The following is a 23,983-nucleotide window of genomic DNA, read 5'->3' as shown; positions in this document are numbered from 1 at the left end:
CTAGATGCACAGACTGTACGTAGGTATTTTTCCTGTGCTCTGTGTGTGTGATACATCTTTCTTTTCTTTCTCTTTGGAAAGTGCGAGAGTGAAAGAAAGGAAGTGAGAAGTGGTAGAGTTGAAACACGCGTTGAACTACGCTGGACAAGAAATGAAAAGAAACCTTGATATCTGAAAGACTGTAAGTGGTACGGCTTTTTAGCGTGGTGAAGAGGTATCCCTGCGTAGAAGTCATGTTTTATTAACTGTTATGTAAAAAATAGGTGTACCTAACTGTGAGCAGATGCCAGCCTCGCGTTAGTTTTGCAAGGTACTTCTGTACACCAGCCCCTAGTTTTCAATAGCTGCCAAAACAACTGCAGATGCAGGTTGCCCTGCAGTTCTCCGGGGAAAAAGGGAGTCTTTCATTCCTCTTTTCAGGTGAAATCTGACTCTCCAAGCGTATGTGGCACAGGATACTGTTTTTTCCTGGTAATTCCTGGTGTGTCAAACATGTTAAAGATGAAGAAAGCCGTGTCTGTGCTGTTTACATGAGAGTATGTGAAAAAGTCCAGTTTTGTTCTTTGCTTCATTGTTTTTGTGACTAATTTGCTGTGCAGGTTGAAGAGGCTGCTGAGCAGAGCTACGAAGAAACTAAGGGTGTATGAGGAGAGGGGGGGACTGTCCCAGCTGAATTTGCAGGGGAGAATGAAGAAGGGTATTCTGAAATGGTCAATGAAGCTGACAGATTAAGAGACAAAGGTGAGCTTTGCTTTGTTTGGGTTTTTTTGGTGGTGGTGGTTTTTCTTTTGGAACCTCTGTTCTTTCTTCGTACTTCTTTTCATGTTGTTGACTTGACTTTGGTTTCTTGGCTGTATTTCTGAAATTATTTGGCTGGTTTTTGATGTTCCTTCTATGGTCACAGTAGTAGGCGACTGTAATACTGATGTAGCTCTTAGGGGTAAAGATGGAAGTGTTACGTACACAGCAGTATCTGCGAGGGCACATCAGGGGTAGGCTGTCCTGCAGAGGAGGGCAAAGCAAGAGCCACAGCAAGGCTGGCAGGGTCTGTGACCACACGGGCCAGGGATCAGCCCCACAGGCCCTCACCAAGAAGAGCAGAAGAGTTCTAGGTGGGACAGTAAGCAGAGTCCTCCAAGAGTGCAGATCACCCAGGCCGGTCCATAGGGATGGGCAGGTCTGCAGTCCTACTGGGACGTCACGTCCATGGGTGAGGGCCAGGGCTGAGAGCAGTGAAGGCCCAGCACAGGCCTGGCTGCAGCTTGAGGGCCGTGGCAGCATCGTCGGGCTCCGACGGATGCATTCCCTCTCGGAAGAGAGGGGAGGTAACGCCACTATCACTCGGAACAACTCTGTGCAGTTGGCCTTGCCCAAGGTCACCCCCTGAAGCCTGTCTCGGGCACGAGTTGAGCAGGAGGCAGGTGGGGGGTTTGCTTTTCGGCATGGTGTCCTTTGCTTCCCAGGGCACAATGCAGTGTGAGGTGATGCAGAAAAAATGAATGCAGTAACTTATTGCTTACTAGTAGCGGACTCAGTCCGTCTCTTCCTGGTCTTGGAGACCCAGAAACGCTTTTGAGGTTGCTCTGGCTGTTTGGTAGCATGGAACCTTTTAGCTGCTTCTCCTGCTCGACTTTGTTGCTAAGTAGCTGTGTTTCAAAGTTAGGCTCCTTTTTAGAAGATATTTATTGTAGAATGAGTCAACTGCCTTGAGAGTGGCTCATTTTTAGTTCACAGGTTAGCAGCATATCTGTGTTCCTGTTGGAAGAGCTATTTTGAATGACAGGGATGGAATTTGGCTTTTCGGCAATTTAAATAAGTGTAAAGTTTCTACTTACTTTTAGAGGACTCTTTCAAGTGTTGACTCTGCTGTGTTTCCCCCACTTATTTAAAACCAAAAGATGATGGGATATCATGTTTTATGGTTAATAGGTATAGACAATGGATGTTTCTGGAGGGGGAAAGAAGGGGATAGAAGCTGTAGTTGACCATTGGGACCTATGGGAAGTCTGATATTTCCTGGAAATCTTTTGAAAACAAACCGTAGCTTGACCTAAAGAGACTGTCTTCTGCCACCACTGCTGCAAAAGCGGTGTTCTGAACCACTACTTCCAGATCTATTAGCGTAACGGAAGGAAAGGGTATCCGTTTCTTGTCTTGTCAGTTCCTGTGACGAAGCTTTGACCGTGTGACAGCATGTGACAGTTCCTCTGAAGCATGATACATGGGGTTTTTTTCTGATGAAACCAGAATGTGGCTGTGATGTAACTGGGTATGGAGTGTGTTTGATTTCCTATGATCGTATGAACATCTCGCAGAAGAATAGCCCTAGTGCTTTTCAGCCTAGCCCTGCGGGTGTAATGCCGCTGGTTTGGTTCCTCTTGGTCTGTGACCCACTGCAGAACTGAGGAAGGATGGGAACCTGAGGAATGCTGTCAGAAATGATGTGAAAGCTGTTCTTGTTTTAAAAGAAGAGCCTGGTTTCGCTTTTGTTTTAACACTGAATCAGCAGATGGAATAAATAGTCTTTGATGGCCAACTCCTTTACCAATTTTCACAGATTTGACTAATTTTAGATCCCTCTGAGTTTCCCCTGTTTTTTTCCCCTTCCCTGTCTACAGGTTGATGAACTTTCCCAGCAGCTGGAGATAGAGTCTAAAAAAGGCATGCAGCTAGAAGCACAAAATCATGATTTGCGAGAGGAGTTGTCCACCATGCGTGAGGAGCCATGAAGAAACTGGAAAAGAGCAAAAGCCAGCTGAAAGAAGAGGTGGCTAATCTCAAACACCATATGGAGACTAACACGGTGGATCGCAGCCAAATAGAACAATACAAAAAGAGAGGTGGAAGAACGAGCTGCACAAGAAATAAGGACAAAAACTGCAAGAAGTCAATCTGTTTTTGCAGGTAAGTTAGTTTCTTGTGTGTGTCTGTTATAGACTTCTGTTTTGGTTGTCATTTTTAGGGGCGTGGTGGTGGTGCCTGATTCCCGATGTGTTACGCTGTACTTCTGTTTTTTCCTGAAGGGCAGTGGGAGAAGGGAATATGGATTGGGCCAAGATGCTTTCATGTGCGTGCAGTGTGCCTGCAGGCCCTGAATCAAAAACTTGCCCAAGGTAGGTTTTCATTTTGGCAGTTTCTTGAGGGGTATCACTGTCCACTTGGTCTTGTTCTCATTGTTTAGGTCTTGTTGTCATTGTTTATCCTTGAATGGGTTATTAGCAACTTAGAGTTGTCACAGCCAGCCATACACATCTTCCTTAGTCATTGCACAAGGGGGCAACGCTCAGAAAGAAGTCACCAAAAGCTGCAGGGTGGGGGCTGGGGTGTGCGGCATCTCCATTAATTTCTTTGAGGAATGCTATGCCCTGTCCTACAGAGATAGTGTTCTTCCATCAGTAGCTTTGATGAGTAATAGTGCTAAGATGGGGGTTCTTTCTGAATGAAAAGAATCATTTGGTGTGGTAGTTCCAGGGGTTCTGCCCTGGTCGCTGATGGCAGTGAGGAGGCACAGTTGCCTCGCTGAATAGAGCTGGGCCCTTGAAACTGGGTACAACGCAATTGACTGGCGAGGAGAGTTCGCTTTTTCTTTGCGGTGGTTGAAAGTGTGTATCTACTTCAGGATGCAGGCAGCCTCCCAGGACAGATTAGAACAAATCAGAGCCAGTCGTCATGCTTTGCTGACAAACCAGCTAGAACACAGAATTGGAGACCTCGAACGTGAATTGGACAGGATAAAAAATACCCAACGAGACAGTATTTTTCAAAAAGAATCCGCACAGGCAGAAGTGAAAAGTACAAAGACCCTGTATCTGGAGGAAGTTAAAAATGGAAGATGGCCTAGCAAAAAAACTGGAAAGGTAAGTCCCTGCTCTTTTGGGGTGATAATAAGATACTACTTTTTCCTCAAGCAGTTTTCTTCATTTAAATACCTTTTCTACATCTAGTCAGCATTATGCATAGGATAGCATATTTGTGATGAAAGTACCTTAAGGCTCCCCCTGTTCATTGGAACTATCTTCATTTCTCTTCAGTGTTCCAGCAGTAACACCACCGATCATGGGCGTTAATAGGATATTTTTGAAGTTGAGTTTGTTTTAACAGGCAGCCTTTTTGCCAGTCCTCTAATCTCCTCTTCTTACTCTTAAGTATGGCAGAAAAGATAATGTCAAGTCCTTTACTGCTTGAATAAGGATAGGCCCCTTCAGAGAATGGCATTTGATGCTATGAAGAAGAAACAACAACAAATCTTTTGGCTTCCATTTTAGCCAGCATGTCATAGGTTTCAGCTTTCTTTGGGAAAGGAAGGGTAGCCCAGAGTTCTTATGCAGGTGATGTACCTTTCAGGAAGAGCTATGTAAACACACGGTGTGCACAGACTGCTTTGAGGCCTTAATGCTGAGAAGTCCAAAGGTATTGGTTAACTCTTGCTGCTTCATTGCAGGTAGAGTGACTACTTAGAAATAGGCTCTCCAAAAAAACCCCCAGATCCAGTTATGGAGATTTTTTTTGGACTCTCTTAATCCCTTCCACTTTCAGAAGTCAGATAATAATCAAAGACCTGGAGGGTAACTTTGCGGAAGTGTTATTACCAAAGATAATTCTTTGTATGCTTCTGAATGTTTCAGAGCTAATGAGAGACTAGCAGAAGCCAACGCTAAGCTCCTTCAGGAGTGCCATAGAAGCAAACCTTTAATTGCAAGCAGCGCTGTCAGTGGTCCAGTTCTGTATTCAACTGAACTGGGACATATTAGCAACAATCTGGCACTGAATAGAAGTCTAAATCTAGCAGGAAGCTTCCTAACCCCGACCGTGAATACGTTACCATCAAGAAACAGAGTTGAAGCTATGTGGCTAAGGTAAGCGGTTTTAAATACTGTTCTCAAACTAGTGTTGAAGAGTATCTGTAAGCAAGGTTGTGCTTTTCAGTCTAAAGTTAGAATCCATTTCTAGTTCCAAACCATATGCTCTAATATGCTAAACCAAATTGCTCATCAAAACAGTACACAACTAGGTGGTAGAAACAAAGACTTTTGGTCATCAGGGTTATACAAATTTCCAGAAGTGCTCAAAGACCAAAAAATACTGAGATCTAAATGACGGACTGCGTAACAACATTTCTTTTGCAAGAGAAACTGTGATGAAGAATACTGTGGCATAGGAAGCTGCCAAAGAAGCTCTTCAGTAAAAATTTAGTGCTGATGCCCCCATCCCTGGCGGTGCTCAAGGCCAGGGTTGGGTGGGGCTTGGAGCAACCCCGGTCTAGTGGAAGGTGGCAGGGGGGGTTGGAACTGGATGATCTTTAAGGTCCCTTCCAACCCAAGCCATTCTGTGGATGACCTTTTTTAAAACAAGCTAACTTTATGATGAGTGCAAAATCCCCATCAGACATCTTTGTTTGAGACACCTTTTCCTCCTTCACTGATGTTCGTGCTAGCAGTTTCTTCACCGGAACTTGTTTTAGTACAATACCAACAAAGGGATGCTTCAAAACTAGGATGGTAATGAACAGGACACGTAACTTCTCACTTGAGTGCGGGGACGTATGCTGTGCATAGGAGGCATTTGATTTTGTGGGGTCCTGCTATGTGGTGTTATATGTAACTGCTCCTCAGGAAGTCTACAGAGCTTTCTGATTTTGTACAAAAGCTGCAACCTCTGCGTACCTCTGGTCAAAGTATGCCCTGTAATTAGCAGTCAGCATGATAGCACATCCCTCACAGAATGGTAATCGTGATATCATGAGACTTGGAAACCAGATGTCAGTCGTTGTAATCCGTTTCCCACCTAGCATAGGACTGAGGCATGGGCAAGCTTGCCTGTTCAGTCAGTGTCTGTCCCCTCGCATATTCTGTTGTTGAATGGATGTGAGAAGCATTGGCTCACTTTTAAGTCTATCTCGGTTCAGTGGTCCCACCTACACTGGAAAGAATCCATTTAAATAACGTGTCTGCATACTGTGCCTGGCTTAAGAAAAAAACAACAAGCCAAACAACAAAAACAAAAATGGACAAAGCGGTGTGTAGGTAGTGCGTAGCAGCGGCAGTTAAGAGATGAACTTTTCTGTATCGTTGCGAATGTGTTTTTTGTGTCAGAGGGGTGGACATAACGCTGCATAAAAGAACATGGGAGGCAATTAGTACTGTACCACCTGCAGGGATTATTCTGCACGCAAGCAGCAGAAAGGAGGCGAAATTCAGGGATCCACTACAAAACTGAAGTAAGGAGAAAGCCAGGACAAGGGAACAAGAGGGACAGGGAGCAGGGAGCAAGTGAGGGCAGGGAAAAAAGAGAGAGAGATGGGAAGTGAGATGTTACAAGAAGAAAAAGGCAAAGGAGGAAACCATCCCACTTCTAGGAACAAAGCTGTCCTAGTTTAAAAGAAAAGGGTTTAACAGTTGTGGTTTCTTTTTTTGAAGAAGAAACAGGAAAAAAAGAATAACCTCCCGGTTACTAAATCCAGCTGCACATCTCTTTATGATATTTCTTCCTGTTATCACCAGTTAGGGAACAACTGAGACCAATTGTAGTGGCACTGCTTGTAGCCTCAAGTCACCTGACGTTCAGTGTATTCAGGGAAGTCTTAAAACCTGATCTTCTCTGGAGTCCTTCAGAAGAAAGGAACTGAGTTCTCAGAGGTGCAGTAGTTGCTAGAGGACTAGGTGAGTATTTCACTTAGAACTGCGGGCTGAATTGTTCTCAGTCGGGTGCAGTATGTCATGTGCATAACATGCATCTGAGAAAAGAGGATTGAATTGGAACGTAAGACTTTGAAGTCAGGAAGTAACAAAAGGGAAAAACTGCACGTATCCCTCTGCATACAATAATGGGTGGCAAATCTCAATCAGTTTCCAAATGCAAAATCACCAGATGCACAGTCTGTGCTGTCATTTCCGCAGGAGTCCCGTGCCATTCAGGAGGCAAGTTGGAGCATGAGGGAAGAAATCAGAGATTATAGTTTTAGTCTATTTTGAAATGCTTTGCTGGTTGTGCTGCCTAGTATTCTGTCTGTTCACCAGACTGTTTCAAAACAGAAGAATTTCTCTGACTCTAAGCCTTTTCTTCACTTCACTGTTTACTTCAGTTATGCCTCAGCTTTGTTTTCCCCACTAACCTGGTTCCCTTCTACAGAATTTGCCTTGCCTTTAAATTCAGGATGCGCAGTGCTGCCTTGGCTGGAGATGACACATGCTTTCTGCCACTGAAGCTCTAAATGACAGGGAGTTAAGAAGCTGAAATTGCAGTGTGCCTCAGGCAGTCCTTGAGGCTTCTTTTTTTAGTCAAAGCTCTCTGCAGATTTGGTGTTCCTTGTAGTAGCTTCCTCAAGGTGAGAAGGGCTATTGGAAGTAGGGAGCATGCCAGCCATTCTGAAGAGGAAGATGTTTGTGTGAATTTCGTTTGTGCAGAAGCTTTGAAATAGCTTCAGGGGCAAAGAGGTGAAAATAGTTCACACTGCTATTATTCAAAATGATGGTATTCATTCATTGGTCCTGCAGCTGTTGGAAAAAACCCTGGTAAATGATGCTGACAAGAGGAAGGAGTGCTTCACTAGCAAGTGGACACAGTTTCTTCTTTAGACTTAACTAAGGAATTTGGTGTTTAAAGGCTTGAAAGATTGCACCATTTTCCTAAACATTAAGCATGACTATCAGTGATTACACATAGAGCCGTACATGTTGAAGATGGTCATATCACAAGTTCAGCAAAAAACGAGCGTGTTATTCTTAAAAAAGCATAAAGAAATGTGTTCCATTACAGTATAGCCCCTTCCCCTTTATCAAATATATACGCTACAGAAATTAATAACCTTGAAGTGCAAAAGGATCTTTAAAAATACAAAAAAAGTTCATATTGGCACAAGCTTATTAACCAGTAGAATCCCAATCACATGCAATGTCTTCGGGTTTTTTTTGGTGGTTTTTATTTGTATTAGAGCTTCAGTAATGTGGAATAAATTACAAGTACTTGACAAATTCTGTGCATGTAATTAGACAGTGACCGTAGCAACTAGCAATTCAGTATTTCAGACCTGCTCCCTTAGTCCATAGACTAAGGCAAGGAATGTCTCCTGCAAGTGCTGCAAGGAGGTTTTGGGACTGGAGTCCTGTTGTTAGGTTTAACAAATGTCAAGCTTAAATCCTAACAGCTGTGCCAAAGGCTGGTGAAAATGAACATGGGTGTCTTGACAGACAAGAACAGTGAACCTGTGCAACCAGGGTGAATCAGTGGATAAATGAAACCAGTTTAATGTGGGAAGGGAAATGTCTGCTTCCTACTTCATCTTTCAATTTCTGTTCCATTTCTGATTTGGCTTTCTGCACTCTTGTAGCAGTCTTTGTTGTTAGCTTTTTTACTTGCTTCATTTACATGTAGGCCACGTTCTTGTTTCTCACTGAAGACCTGTGAACTTCAGGCCGTTTTTCTTTCTTCTTCAGCTCCTTAATCAAAAATCTGTCCGTCTCTCTTCTCTGCAGCCAGATACATGGCAAGGTTTGCAGCCAGCATTGTTTAATGTTGGGATGGTATTTTATACTGGAAATGTTGTCTGTTTATGCTGTTAGGTTTTGATTAAAACTTACTGATGTATTCACATTTTCCTAACACTGCGCATATTTTGAACTTTAGTTTGTCCAAGTGAAAGAATGACTGCTGCAGGGGACTTCTCTGCTTTATGTATTTGTAATGCAATGGCTTCTGTGGTAGTTAACCATCTGTGAGATGTAATGCAATGGCTTCTGTGGTAGTTAACCGTCTGTGAGATGATAGTCTATGGATTTAATCTGTTATCATGGAACTTTGAGCTCTAGGAGTAGGCTGGTTTACCCTCCTTGCCACTTCTGATATACAAAAAGTTCTTGGTGGTCGCAGCAGTTGTGTCTAGGAACTCAACTTCAGAACAGTACTGGTACTCCAGACTCGGAGCATCATTTCACGGAGTCTTACAGGATCCAGCTTACTCTGTGCTAAAGCAGCCTGTGTGGATAAGTAGTAAGTCAACACCACTTTCTGAAAAAGAACTGTTGAGAAGGTGCCTGCTGCAAATGAACACCTGGTGTGTTACCGCCTGAAGAGATGTGCAGTGAGGTGAGAAGTGCCTGCTCAGGAGGTTTGGGACACTCAGCTGTGATGCCTTTCCCAGGGGTTTGGGGGGAAGGAGAAAAGTGGAGGCAAGTTAAGGTCCTCGGAGGTGTATTTTGCCTGGCTCTTCATTCATTCCCTTTTCAGAAATCAGTGTGTTGGCTTTATTTCCACCTATTTCTCTTCCCTCAGACATGGATGAGAATCACAAAGACATTGATGGAATGAATAAGAGGAAAACAAGACCTTTTTCTTCTCTTGATTGATTTGTACATGTTGCGGAGGGTCCTGTGGACCTTCTAGTCATTGTGAAGACTCAGGAAACCAGGGAGGGTGGTTTCTTCTAACACCACTCACTACTACGACTTTGCTTGCGCTTGGTCCTGGGTTTGGGCCGTATTTTGGTCTAGGCATTAGTTTTCCTGCTTTTTTCTGTTACCTGTGTCTCGTCTCAGGAGTTAGGGGGTCCTTTCTCCCCGGAATTTTGCTTCTGCTTGTACCTGCTTGAAAACAATCAGAGATTTGGGGGGTCCTTTTCCATTGTTCATGCAGCTCTGTTGGCACAGAGTATTTCAATGAAGTATCACAGAGTGGTGCTTCTCCTGCAGGATCTAGTGAATGTGGTCCCAGCTATCCCTGTGTTCCTGGAGAGAGAGCCCTTCCCTCCGCTTCGCTGGTTTACAGCCCCGCTCCTTTGACCCTTGCAGTTACTGCCTGTTACTGCTCCTCTTGTGAGGGTAAGCAGAGTGGTTTCCTTCCTGAGGCTCTTGCTCTCTGTGTCCTGTTGAGTACCCTGTGCAGTGTTTCCGTTCTTCTTGTTGTTGTTACGCTGCTAGGTGGGTCTGCTCATTTCATAAAATAAATGCTCCTTCCCCCTAGGAATTCAGTACTAAAATCAAGAGAGTCGCAGAATGAGTGAGGGGAAGGGGCCTCTAGAGATGATCTAGTCCAGCATCACCCCTGCTCAAAGCAGGGTCAGCCACAGCAGGTTTCTCACTGTTCTGTCAGCCAGGTGTTATACATCTCCAAGGATGGACACTCCACAACCTTTCCTGGCAACTCGTTCCAGTGTCTGTCCATGCTTACAATTTTTTTAAAAATAATAATTGTAAAAATCCTTGTGTTAAAATTTCCTCTATCTGGATTTGTGCCTATTCCTCTTGTTCTTTTGCTTGGCACCGCTGAGAAGAGTCTGGCTCCATCTTCTGTACGCCCCCCACCAGGTATTTATACACATAGATAAGGTCCCTCTGAGTTTTCCTGTTCTCCAGTAAAGAAACAGTTGCAGCTCTCAGCCTCTCCATATAGCTCACGAGGTCCAAGCCCTGCAGCATCTTCATGGCCATCGTAGCCCTGGAAGCTGTATGATATCTGTTTGGAAATTCACTTCTGCGTGTCACAAATTTGATGGAAAAAATGTAGGAGTAGCAGGTATCAAATGTAAACAGCAGCATATAGCGCTTGGACTGTGACTCTTAAATTAAGAGATGTGATTCCTTCTTGTGAAGGCTTCTGAAGGCAGAATCATAAGTGAGAATAACTTAATTGGTAACAATACCCACTTTCTAGGGGAGAAGAGGCGTAAGTGCTCCTTTGTAGTGATCCAGGCTGATTCCAGCTACATAATAAACCCCACAGCACTCGCTGCGTAGAAGCTGTAGCTGTGGTTATCTTTTCTTAGTACACAGTTTGCAAGAAAAAATTGTGTGTGCTTTTATGTTTTTATAAATGTGTGTCGTGGTATTTGCAATAACAATAAAGAAGTTTTGGCATCATCTGTAGGAGCTCTTTCAATTTCCCATCTTAAGGTGGAGAAAAGAAGAATATTGGCACACGCTTTTTTCTATACAAATGGTGTATGTCAATCCTGCAGCAGCTGCTGGTGCAGCTCTTCTCTCTGTGAAGTCGCAGAAGCCAGCCTCAACTGGCTGATTTGTCCCTGTGGGTGGCATTTGTACCTATCTCGGCATGTAGCTGACATTCTGTTCGTGTGTTTGATGATCAACTTCAGCCATACCTTCACTGCAATAACTGTGCTAGGCTTTCTTGCTTTCTTCCTGTGTATTTTGTTAAATGCCCAGTAATAATCCAGCTGGTGAGTTACAAATTGTTTTGTTAACGTTGCTGAGCAATGAGGCAGCTGCAGCCCGACTGACCAAAAGTTTCTCTTCAGTAGAAATCAAACCCCAAACCAAGATGTGTCTATTTGGAATTATATTTTTAGGTTTTCTCTCATTATGTGTGGATTTTAAGAATGTTTTAGAAGTTTAATATTAGAAAAACGTAACTGTTAAAATATTAACTGTATTTTCTGTATAATTCTAGGTACGGCAGGAACTAGATGAAATAATCGCTAAAGAACTTAAACAAGGTAATGTGTCACTATGTTAGGGGCATTTTTAAGGAAAAAGAGGAGTGTTCCTACTCTTGAACATAATGGCTTGAAAGCTGTGAAGTTCCTGTGCTAAGCACAGGGAGGTTTTTCTGCTAGCTTTCCAGTTTAGACTTGAATGTGAAAACTTCCAGCTTACCAAAAGATTGTGTAGAATGTTATGCAGTTTCCTGAAAAAGACAAGTGCAGAGAAAACTAACCCACTTCCTCTACACGGGTGCACTTGGCTTAAGCTGAAGTCACGTTTTTCTAGAGTGAATCGTTGAGCACAAACGTCAAAGGTAAAAGAAGCCCTGAGAGAAGATGTTTATAGACTTCAGCCATCACTGCTTCTTCCTTGTGCATCAGTTGCATTCTGCACTAAATCATACCGTGTACATTCTCTGATGTTGGACCTTGGTTTTTTGCCGTTTCTTATTCATTGCTTGTATTTGTAGCTTATATGTTGCAGTCTTTTTTGAATAAGCAAGAAAAATATAATCAGTGATGAAAGATACCCTTTCTTTAGGAAAAAATGATTTAGTAGCACTTAGGCAAACATAAGATGAGTTGAATGCTTTTAACACATAGCATGAAACATGCTCTATAATATGAGGCCAGGTGTCGAAAGAGGAATTCCACCTGTTTCAGGGTAGTCGTTCCTCCAGAGTCACTGCTTTGCTTTGCAGTGACTGGTGCTATTTCAAAGCAGGTGGCCCCTGTGAGAATTTCCTTCTGTTCCTGCATGCTTTTAGTAATACAGAGAGTGTTCAGCTGTAGCTTCACAGCTCGTTCCATGTGTCCGAATGGACACAAAGCCGTTGCATTTCATCCGTGTGCATTTTGAACCTGACTGTGCATCTGCTAGGTGTCATAGAGTGCGTTTGGTTTCAGGACCTTGTCTGAAAAACGTGGCTGGAGAAGAACAGGAAAGGTGGGCTTGCTGTCATTGAGTATGTGTTTTTGTGGAGGAAAGAGGGTTTTGCCAGGGTGAGTTACAAAGACGCCCCTCAAAGAAAGTGCCAGGCTAGGAGACTTGTCCTGGCCTGACTGCACTGCAAAGGTGTTTGCGTTTTCACCGGCGGATTCTTTTTAAGTTTGTCACAGAGAATGCAGAAGCTGGTTTTTAGGAGTAGAGTTCCAATAAATCACTGCTCTGAACATTCAAGGAAAACAGATACTGGAGGTTCGAGAGATCTGCAGGGGGGCTCAGTTTAGCACTGGTGTAAGCAGGAGTCATTTGTGGATTCCCTGAAGATGTTTGCTGTGTAGCCTATAGAATTTCTTTCACTGGCTTTAGAAATACTGTTGACTGGTAAGCAAATGTGGAAAAAGATTGTTTCTTCCTTTGTGCGTAGCCCTTTGATTGTTATGATCCCTTGGAAGTTTTTAAATCTCTTTCTGGATTATAGTCTCTCCAGTTATCCATGATATTTTCATAGTGACTGATTTGGCCCTGTCTAGTGTAAAAGCAACACTGGAATCTTGTTTCTCTTCTCCCTAGCCACTGCTGAACTTGAGGCTGGATCTGCTGGAGCTTCTCCCGTGGTATTTTCCGATGGATCTTCAAAAAGTATCCACGTTGACCAGGATCCCCTTTGCAGGGCAGTACAGGAGTACCGTGATGTTTTAACCAAAAATTACCTGATTTGAACAAAATGCTGGGAAAAAAGCTCCGGAAAGGATTTTGTTTACATAGCGCGTCTATAGTTTCTCATCCCACAGTTCAGATGTGCAAATGTGTTTATTGCAGTCCGAATGTGAATTCTATTAAATGGATGTCAAGCACATTGCACTTGCCTGTTGGTTTATTGATGCATAGGTGTTTTATTTTGCACTCACCATAAGAAGCACACCTGTTTTTTTCTGACTAGCAGAATGACTCACCTTGATTCTTGAGCGTGACAGAATTGTCAGAATGTTTCTTATTAAGGTAGATGCATTATTTTTTCTCCACTGATGTTCTGTGTTTTAACAAAAGCATTCCCTTTGTTGTGCTTAATCCTTTCACCCTATGTGTTTTTAATGTTTCCAGTGTTGCTTTAATGCTTAGGACATCGTTTGATGTGATTTGAGCCTGCTGCTTCAGTCCAGATGCCGTGACTGTTTCTGCCGATAAAATGAAATCTTTACCAGTGGTCATGCTGGAGGACGGGGCACTTTACGTTGCTGTCACCTTATGCGCCTTAGGTTTAACATTACTGTGAGTGTGTAGCAGTGCCAAGAGAGTTATGTGGTGGGTTTGGTATGTTTGTTTTGGATCACAGAACCACAGAACGGGTGAGGTTGGAAGGGAGCTCTGGAGGTCATCCGTTCTAGCTCCCCTGCTCAGGGAAGACCACCCAGAGCTGGTTGCCCAGGACCATGCTGGCTTTTGAGCATCTCCCAGGATGGAGCCTCCATGGGCAGCCTGTGCCAGTGCCCAGTCACCCTGATCGGAAAGAAGCATTTCCTGATGTTCAGCCCCGACCCTCTGTGTTTCAGTTTGTGCCCATGGCCCCTCACGGTATTCATCTTGGGGTTCGTATTAAAGGTCGCTGCAGCTGTAGACATCCCTAGTTACTACATCAGCAGCTGTGCTGTACCTGAAACACTTCATGTGCGGGAAAAATGAATGTTAAAATATTAACTTCCAGTCTCCTCAGTACTTTCCAAACCTTGTATGATAGGACAGCCAATCTTTTTGTTGCTGCTAGCAGCTGATGATGTGGTGGCTGTAGCCCAGATGGTAGCCAGTGTTCTGGGACATTTGTGTCAATAAAAGAAGCAGGTTTACTTCTTTCAGGGAGTTACCTGTTACTGAAGATCTACATTGTCATTTCCTGTCCACAGAAGTCAGTAGTGATCAGAAGATGACAGAACAAAGTCCCAGTTCTGGGAAAGGAAGAATGGTTGTCCTGAGATCAATTAAGACTGGAAAAATCTGGGGGTTTTACCCACTAATTCAAGGACTTGAGTTAACAGGCAGTGAGGAAAGCAATGAATGTTGCTGTGACGCTGTTCCTTTTTATATGAATACATATTTGTGAAGTTCATATACTGTATTTAATTCCAGATATTCTGTTTCAGCTTGAAATTTAATAAACTTTGTCATCTAATACATGTCTTTGTTTTATCGTTTCCCGTCTTGACATGGCTTTCTACCCCTTTCCCTAACCGTACAGCTCTCCAGAGCGCTCTGCTCCTTTCAGCTCTGTTCACCGCTGCACCTTCAGCCTGTCCTGGAGGCCAGGCAAAAGGCCAGCATGTGTGTATGTCCTTCTCCACAATTGTGTCAAGATCAGTTCCCAGACTTTCCCTGTATTTTAGAGCAATCCTCCTTGTGGTTTGGGCAGAAGGTAGCAGGTGAGCTTCTGGTGGCCGTGAAACGCTGGGAAATCCCACAGGTTTTGATCCCCTGCAAAGGAAAAAGGTGTAACGAAATTTCTCCAGCCTGCACCGGAGTGGTCAAAGAGAAGTTCAGCTTTTGCCACTTTCTAGTGTCTCTCCACAGAGGAAGCAGGGACAGAACATCTTGACATTCACGTTGTGTTGTCAGTCACTGTGATAAACTCAGACGTGAGCTGTGCTCAAGTTTCCTCACCGCTCTCTGCTGCCAGCTCTTAGTGAGAGGGGAGAGCTCTTGGCTGGTGGAGCAGCAGAACAGAAATTCGGTGTTGGCATCTACCATAACCGGCATTGATAGCAGTTATGATGAGGCGTGAGGGGGTACAGAGAAGTCCAGGCAATTCCTGCACCCGAAAGTCCATCCCCAGTGTCACTGTGGGGACACTCCTGATGAAGCAGGAGAGGGCATGGCACTTGGGGGAGGCCCTGAGGCCTGGAAGACAGGGAATGTCTGTCCCATCTTCAAGAAGGGCAAGACCGAGGAGCTGGGAACTGCAGCCTCACCGTGCTGCCTGGGAAGGTGGCGGAGCACGTACTCTGGGGGCCGTTTCCAAAGATGCTGGGGACAAGAAGTTGGTAGGGAGGAGTCAGCATGGGTTTGCAAAGGGTGAAATCATGCCGCACTGACCTGGTACCTCTCTAGCGATGCGTGAGTAACTGAGTGGACAGAGGAAGAGCAGTGCGTGTTGCTCACCTTGACTTTAGCAAGGCTTTCTCTGGCTTGTGCCCGAACAGTCAAGTTCAGGTTCCGGAACTTCCTGATCTCTTTCCAAAGAAGAAAGTAAGTGTGTTTCTTGATTTCTTTGCTCAGGTACGTTAGAAACCCTTTGGGGTCAGTAGCTACAAGCAGGTTGCAGATCTTTGCAATCAGTTGTATGGAATAAACAACTCTGTTTCAGAAAATCGTATTATGCCAGTTGCTTTTTCCTCATGAGCAAATGTGTCAGGAGTTTCCCAGGTTTTGCTGTCTTCAAAATACCTTGTTGAATTGTGGCTACGAAACATTAGTTTTTCAGTTTCTCATTGGCAGAGTAGTGGTTGAGTAGTGCTGCTGCAGCACTAGTATGTCTACCCGGTGAGTCCTGACCTCTGAAACATCCAGGCTTTCGCTTATAATTCATTGCTGATCGCTGCCACTCCGCTCCACTGATGCTCTGCAGAGGGAACATAACTCTGGTACCCTATGAGCATGCTGACCGCCTGTGTCCTGTTTTCATCCTGCCTTTACCTCAGAGGTACCCCTCGCCACACTTCCCTGGGTGTAGAGATAAAGCACTTGTGACTGAAAACAAAGCAGCTGCACGTTCTGTGTGCCTAGAAAAGCCAGTGGTAGATGCTGCTTTACTGCTGGCTCCCAGCGAGAAGCGGAGGTTACTGGCTGCTGGGCAAAGCAGCGTTAACATCCAGCACAGCAGCGAGGGAAAGCCCGGTCCAGTCATTCACTGCAGCGATGACGTGTCTGTTTTCTGGTTGCCAGTGAGAAACCTGCTCTCAAATGTGGGTGGCTGCTCCTTGCTGCTTGTTGGAAACAGCCCCGCTACCCTGCAAGTGGTGCGGTGTCGTGGTTTAACCCCGGCTGGTAACCCAGTGCCACGCAGCCGCTCGCTCGCTCCCCCCTCAGCCAGAGGGATGGGGAGAGCTGGAAGGGAACGCAAAACTCAAAGGCTGAGGTAAGAACAATTTAATAATTGAAACAGAATAAAAATGGAAGAATAGCCACAACAGTGACAATAATAGTTACAATGAAAAGGGAGAGGGAAAGGAAGAAAGGAGCAGGTGGTGCACAGCGCAGCTGCTGGCCGCCCACCGGCTGATGCCCAGCCAGTCCCCAGGCAACAAGCCCCCTGCCCAGCCAGCCCCCAGGTACACAGAGAGCAGGCGTGCCGTCCCATGGCATGGAACACCTCTGCGGTGGGCTCGGGTCAGCGGACCTGGCAGTCTCCCCTCCCCAGCCCTTGCGCCCCTCCAGCCTTTTTGCTAGCGAGGCCTGAGGAACTGCAGTGCCTCACACCAAAGCCAAAGGACAGCGCTGCGCTAGCCCCTAAGAAGGTAATTAACGCCATCCCAGCTGACACCAGGGCGTGCTGCTAACACATCTGGCAATGCCCGAGCTCACTATGCTGAAGCAGAGCTGTATCCTGTTCCATAAAACAGGGAACTGATCTTCTGTGCAGGTGTCTATCTTGCACAATTTCTGTCTAAGCGTCTGGACCAGTTACCTAGCGTCGTAGTACCTGACCACGCGCTACTCGCACACAGCGAGGGCGTGCTGAGGGTTGGTTGTTTGGGGTTTTTTTCATTTTGTCTGTACAATGCAAACAGTGCAGGCAAATCGCATGTGACCAAGGGAATTTCAGCTTCTTCCTGCACCCCGCTGCCAGCGTTCCTTGCACTCCAGAGCAAGGAGTTCAGACAAAGGATGCCTTTCTTAAGCAAGGCAGAAATGTATGAGACTTTGAACAACCAGCATGCCAAGAGATGTTTCCCACTACCAAACCACATCTCTTCAACTATGCCTATTAGTGGAGCTTTTTCTCTAACGTGAGCTTTGGTTTCTTTCCTATCTGTCACACCTTCAGCTCCAGACCACAGTGTCAGGCATTCTACTGCTAAATCCAGCAGGCTGTTGAGGATGTGACAGTGCAGAAACACGTATAGCTCTGTATACAAAGATCCGTGCATGCAGATGTGTCTGCAGACGGAGATACCTAGCTAGATACAGGCACACACAGCGTGGATCTCTCTAGCAGCCTACTGGATTTGGCAAGCCCCTTCCTCTGAGTCCTTAGTTTGGGTTCCCGCCCACCCTTGGGCCTCTCTGCTCCCCTGAGCTGGTGCAGATGGGCCTCTGAAGAGCTGGCAGCTCCTCTGATGGGCCTGGGTCAGCTGGAGCAGGGTATTATTCCGTGTCCCACCCCACCTGCACCACGGTCTCCCTGTCCCTTTTGTGAAGGCAAGCAGAACAGCTTTTCTCACGTAACCCAAGACTTAACTCCTCAGTGCCTCAACACCTTCCAGCATGCATGTGGGTCAGATTTCTCACACTGTGTCACTTGTACCCGTTATTTACCCATAAACCCCCAAGAAATTGGCAAGACGACCTTTGGCTGTCCCAATCTCTCCTCATACCAGTGTCTGTTAACTTAACATTGCTGTTGGCTAACTGATTTCTTTTCACTTCTAAAGCAGGTTAACATCACAGAATGCTTAAAGAAATAGCAGTGTGAAAGACAACTTCTTGATCTGCTTATAATTATAACGTCTTTGCATGCCTTTTCCTAGCACAGCTAGCTTGAGAAGACTATGGAAACCACCATCAAACAGAGCTCCTCTACGTGACAGCCAGCAGCATGGCAGCACAAGGTGCAGGTGCTGGGAGGTATCAGGGTACCTAGAGAAGGCCCCTAGGACAAGGGGTGGACAACCAGTTGTTCAGCTTTTACTGTACCATCGGTTTGATTTATCCCTCCTCTCGCCCGCTGGTTACATATTGCCAGTAGCAGATGGTGTTGGCTCTTTGCACCTGCAAATGAAGTTGATTTTATAATTGTCTTTCTTGACACATTTGTACTACCTATTAACTATGATGAACTATTAATGATTAGTTATTACTATTAATCACTGCTATAAGCACAACAAGGACAGTGACTGTTAGGAAGACAAGCAGCACAGCCCATGTTTTATTCAGGATAATCTGGACCACACACTAGTTGGGCCTTTTGAGCACAGCTGTGTATCACAAACAACAAGGACAATATTCACTTTTATCTTCCTTGCAAATTCTGTTCTATTTGTAGAAACTGAGTACAAGTTCTGCTCCCACCTCACAGGCCCACCCCCAGATGTCTACAGCAATACCTTCATGTAGAATGGAGCTCCAGGCACCTTTACAAACAAACAAACAAGCAAGCTTCCTTCACATCTATAAACACCCGTGGCATCTACACGAATACTACTGCCAGTCACCTTCTTGCTGGTGAAGTGCCGATTGGCCGTAGCCTTAGAGAAAGTTCACTTTTAACCTCCGGCTGTATTATCAAAATCCTGTGCATAAAACTGCGTTCCCTGTTGCAGGAATGAATAGACAGTTCTTACCCAGCTCAAATGCTCCTCTTTAATGGCTCTTCATGAAACAGCATCATGCTTACCTATTTCTGGAGCATCCAGGCAAAAATAACCCTGTACAAAGCTAACAGTCCTTTCACAGCAACTAGGTAGCCACAGTAGAAATTATTTACCAAGGAATCCTAAATCACACAGGCCCATTCCAGCTCCCTTTCTTCCATTCCAGCTCATAATTCTTCAGAGCAATCTCATCAACAATGTGTCTTTGTATTTACTGTTCATAAACTCTGTTTTGTGCTGCCCTCTAATTTTCAGGAGTTGCAGGGCTGCTTCCCAGAGATACATCAATATCTCAGAGAAGCTGGGATTTAAAACCTGGTTTGTTTCTTGGCATCCACAATGGCGCTGAGCTTTCTCCCATCAAGAAAAGGACATACTTGGGGGATTTTTTGACTCATCTGTTTGGGGGCAAGGAAAAAATTACTTTGAACATGGGCTGAATTTAATCTTCGCCTTATAAATGACTGGCTGTTTTACATTCCAGCTTCATCCCTGCAACAAAATCCTGCACCTGTATTTTGCCATCTGTCCTATGAGGGGCCCGAGCCACTGTGAGAAAGACCAGCTTTCATTTTGGACATGGAAGACAAGATGTGTCGATGTTACGGGCATACAGACAGGAGCAAACAAGAGAAAACTATGTACCAGAAGTGCAGGGGGAAAACGATGGATCACTGGCCTTTGCAATTTACCTAAACGTCCTTATGTCTAGATTATCTTCACTGATTAAGCCCTTCTTGGTGCTGTAGCAGAACCTTTGTCATTCTAGAAGTTTTTCACTTTAATAAGTTACTATGGCTCAGATGGTACATGGAAGAGTGCAGGGAAACTTCAGTGCTTTCATAAATAACGCTCAGCTGCTTAAAGGCCCAGGGTGATGAAGGGCATTGCCCTGGGTACATCTGTGTGTTGAAGCATGGCATTAGCAGTAGGGTAGCCTGGCGATTCCCTTTCAGCTATGAGCAATTCTGCTGGCACGTGCACTTTGCAGAAAAGCAAAACTGCTGACATACACGATGTGATTGTAGAGCATCATACACATCTTAAAAAAAAAAAAAAAAAAAAAAAAAGTAAGGGCTCCCAGGTTGAAGTTTGTCTTTCTTACTGCTTTCTACACTGACCAGACTTCTAAAAAATGGTGGAATCAGAAGTTAGATAACACTCAAAATTACTGAATGGATACTATAAACTACGCCAGATGTTAACCTCTAGATAAAAAGGAAGCTGTCCCCTTCACCCATATAACAATCATCACTTACATTGTAACAATAGCTAACTCTACCAAATATTTGAATTCTGTTCCATTTCTCATCAGAGACACTTTCCACTCAGATCCTGGCAATTTTAATTGAATGCGAGCTGATGACTTTTCGGGGAAGCGACCTTGAAAATCAGAAGCACAATTCTTCACAATGCTTCCCCAGTATAGTTACACGGAAGAATCTTAAGCCTTTTCAAAGGCCTCTTTGCACTTGCTAGACGTAAGCTGCCCTTACGCCTGACTCTTGTATCCAGGATGAATTAGAACAAGCAGGAGAAGAAACATGGCAAAAAGCAAGGCCGTTTCCGCTCAGCGTTGATGAGCACGCACTTCCATGCATTTTGCGCTTGCAGTTTAATCATGGAAATCATTCTGCACACTCCTACTGCTAATGACCTGATTGTTAGGAGAAAGGTGGGCCCCAGTCCTATTGACTGTTTACATCTTAATGTGCCCTGGTTTTGAAATCTATGTCCAGACTAGCTGAGGTTCTAGGTGTTACATTTCCTCTGCAGCATCACACACTTTCAATCAGCATCGGCTCTTTAGCCATAATCGCTTCCTGCCCTGGCTTCTGCTCGGCACTGCGACTTGCTGCAGAACAGAACCCCCCCAAACCTGGTCTGTGTGCATGAAATGGTATAGATGAAGTGGTATTTAAGTGGCACTTGGCAAGAACCGGTTATATTCATTGGAAATGCTGTGAATGGGTTTGAAATGGTTGTAAATAGGTTTTCACTGTTGCATGTTTTTTCCTGGTCTTCTGCATGCACGTTGCTTTAAATGCAATTTTGACAATCTGCCCCCTGTATCTGAGGGCACTACATCACCTGCATGTTCCATCAGTGCAAATACTGCAGATTCTTGCCATATGCCACCTGCAACTCTGGCCGCTTCACAGAAACGTCACAGCATTCATCTGCACACAGGTAGGTTTCCATCTGCATCATAAGCAGAGCTGAAGTCTGAAATTATACAAGTGAGAGTTCCGAAAGACTTAAGCGCAAAAATCCAAAGCAAGAACCAACATTTTAAAATAACATTTTATGATAGAAAGCTTCCATATGAAATTCTAGTGCCCTAAAATATTTCTTGGTAGGGAATGTTTTCTCACAATTACTCAGTATTTCTTGTAATATGAATGACATGCACAATAATTGTATCTGTGTTAGAGAAAACTTCCCTATAATGGGCACTGCTCTAAAACCTGACTTTGTCCACATTCAACAGGTTTGTGTTCTGCTTGCTTCTGCTTTTTGTGGATTTCACTACTTCAAATCCAGCTTCTTTCATTTCTCCGCCTGTATAATCTCCGCTTGTTTCTATGCAGAGCGCTGTAATCACTGCTGAGAAAATTGGCACTAAAGATAAAACTAAAGTACAAAACAAAAAGATGATGGTGGGACAACCAGGAAAGCTGTTTTGGTGGACAAAACCAGCGTATGCACATGCCCTTGTGCTCCCTTGAGTAATGAACACCTTTTATCAAAAAGTGCAAGTAGCAGACAAGGAGTTCAGCACCGAGTGAAATTTCTCGGCGTTCAGCAGCACCGTGCCTGATGTAAAGCTGAACGGCAGCAGCACGTTGTTCCACTCAAGTTCCAGAGTTTCTGGAACGTTCTGCAAGGCTCCAGGAAGGAAGGTATTACCGCCTGGGTGAGGTCAGGCCCTTAGTGCTAGCAAGTAATTCTTGGCAAAAGTCTGAATGCTATTGTGTTTTCAGCTTTGATTTCCACCTTTGTCAGTGAAGCTTTTATTTTCTTCAGGGACAACATTGCTACCGGAAGAAATGTCAGCATTTCTGCCATAACTAAACACTACTATTAAAAAAAGGCCCCAGAAAAGGTCCCCAGGACAGAATACAGCACACTGGAAGAGGCTGTTAGAACAGGACTTCCAGGACAAATGCCCGGCTCTTTGCTCTCTTCTGTCATATGTTTTTAACCTAAGCCTGGTACAAGTCTTCCCTCCCTCCCTCAAGGCTTGGCCCACACAGATAGCACCTTCTGGCACATCTAGGTGTTGCGGTTTGTCTGTGCACACCCGATATATGAAGTATGTCTTATTATTTAAGCAACAGGGAAGCAAAGACTGATTTACGTGACACAGCGTTACTGGATCTTTACCGTGACTGAAGAACTCTCTTCCACTTAAAATAAGAACAATCCACAGATTTACTTTTGTGATTCTAGTCAAGGAACTGCCGTTTCCCCAGCTAGAAAGCAGAAATAAGGACACAATTAGTAAAAATTAGTAGAGTTGCATGCACAGGTGCCAAAATGCACCACAGACCAAATATAACTGGCAAGCACAAACCGTCCTGACGTTTCACTGGCGCGACTCACATTCGTAGTTTCCAAGTCTCTTCAATCAAGGCTTCTACCTTCTTCAGAAGTGCCTTCATCGTTGTTGCCATTTAATTCCTAAAGGAACAACAGCTTATGGCTTGGTATTTGTCATATTAACTGTGGAATTAATCAAATTCTTTCTTAACAATGCACAGAGAACTCAACCCTGGCATTTAGGATCATTTCTGTGTGAATCTGCAGAATAAAATTCTTAGCAGAGCGCAGATCCCTGCAGGAGAGACTGAGAGGTGGAATTATGTTACCACATTTGCTATGAAAGTAGTACAGCAGTGGCCATGAGAAATCATACGAACCACCTGTACTGTACCTTCAGCTCTAGCACAGTGTGTTTAATGTGTCTCTCAGCTGCTTTACTTATAAAACGGATTGAAGAATAAATGCTCCAGGAACTAAGGATGACAGGCTATAGTTGATAGCAAAGGTTGAGTCATACAGAAATTCTCCACTGTTGGAGTAAGTCCTCAGAACAGAATCCATGTTCTTTCAATCCAATAGGCCATGCAGTATTTGAAGAACTTTGGTTGCAAATACGTGGACATGGAGGCACTTCACATGGACTGCAACTAGGGACGTTGCCCTTGGACCACAGAAGATGGCTCCTGCATTGCTTCATGCACAACAAATGAATGTAACTCATCTTTTTATAAGACAAGTCAGTCATTTCGCTGGAGGCATCCTTTTCCAGTACTCATCAAGACTTGTCCTTTCACTCCATGATCTCTATTAAACAAACAAAAGGAGGAAGTGACCAACCTAGGGCAATGCAGGAAACTTAATGGAATATGACAATTACCTCCAATTCAGCATTACTTCTTCTTGTCCTTAACATCACCTTTCTCTGCCCTACTCATTTTGGGAAAATTGGTTTATGACTCTGCAAGGACTCACTGGATTTTAGGGAACATCGCCTGTTATTTATTGAATCTTTAATCTAGGCTTTTTGCAGGAAAAGACAGTTTCCAAGAGCACTATGGACTATGATGACCCTTTTCCTATCTCAGCAGGGCTCTTCACGAGCCGCAAGGAACCAGCTCAGCCATCCAGCCACAGTGGGCAGAACCACTGTAAATGCCTTCAAGTCTGAAAAGGGAGTTACTTTTTTTTTTGTTGAGGGTACTTTTCCATCAGAAAGAGTAAAGCACAGGCTTTTTGTAGACAATACTACTCCTCATCTCCCAGGAGACATTTGCTTTGCTACGTCTCTACAACCAGTGGGAATCGGCAGAGAGCCTTTGCCCCAGCCAGCTGACACCCACTGACTGGCATTCCCCCGCTCCGCACACAACGGTAATCTGTGGTGCTCTTTTTCCATTCCAGTCCTCTTTCGTACCTCCTCAGCATCAGAAATAACTTCTCCTCCCCCAAATTCAGCTCTACTTCATTTCCTCTCTGTTT

General features: G+C 44.5%; 1 long non-coding RNA gene across 2 annotated transcripts; it reads left to right on the top strand.

Moving 5' to 3' along the window:
* Nucleotides 1–4,843: 4,843 nt before the first annotated feature.
* On the top strand, nucleotides 4,844–14,543 carry LOC121082273. 2 transcript variants are annotated; one of them, XR_005825960.1, is made up of 3 exons: nucleotides 4,844–4,856; nucleotides 11,401–11,446; nucleotides 12,951–14,543. It is a non-coding gene; the product is annotated as an uncharacterized LOC121082273 (long non-coding RNA). The 2 variants fall into 2 exon arrangements; XR_005825959.1 differs by lacking the exon at nucleotides 4,844–4,856 and adding an exon at nucleotides 9,460–9,812.
* Nucleotides 14,544–23,983: the final 9,440 nt, after the last annotated feature.

Source organism: Falco naumanni, unplaced genomic scaffold, assembly GCF_017639655.2.
Source record: "Falco naumanni isolate bFalNau1 unplaced genomic scaffold, bFalNau1.pat scaffold_54_arrow_pat_ctg1, whole genome shotgun sequence".
Taxonomy (NCBI): domain Eukaryota; kingdom Metazoa; phylum Chordata; class Aves; order Falconiformes; family Falconidae; genus Falco; species Falco naumanni.
This window is presented reverse-complemented; position numbering and strand designations above follow the sequence as displayed.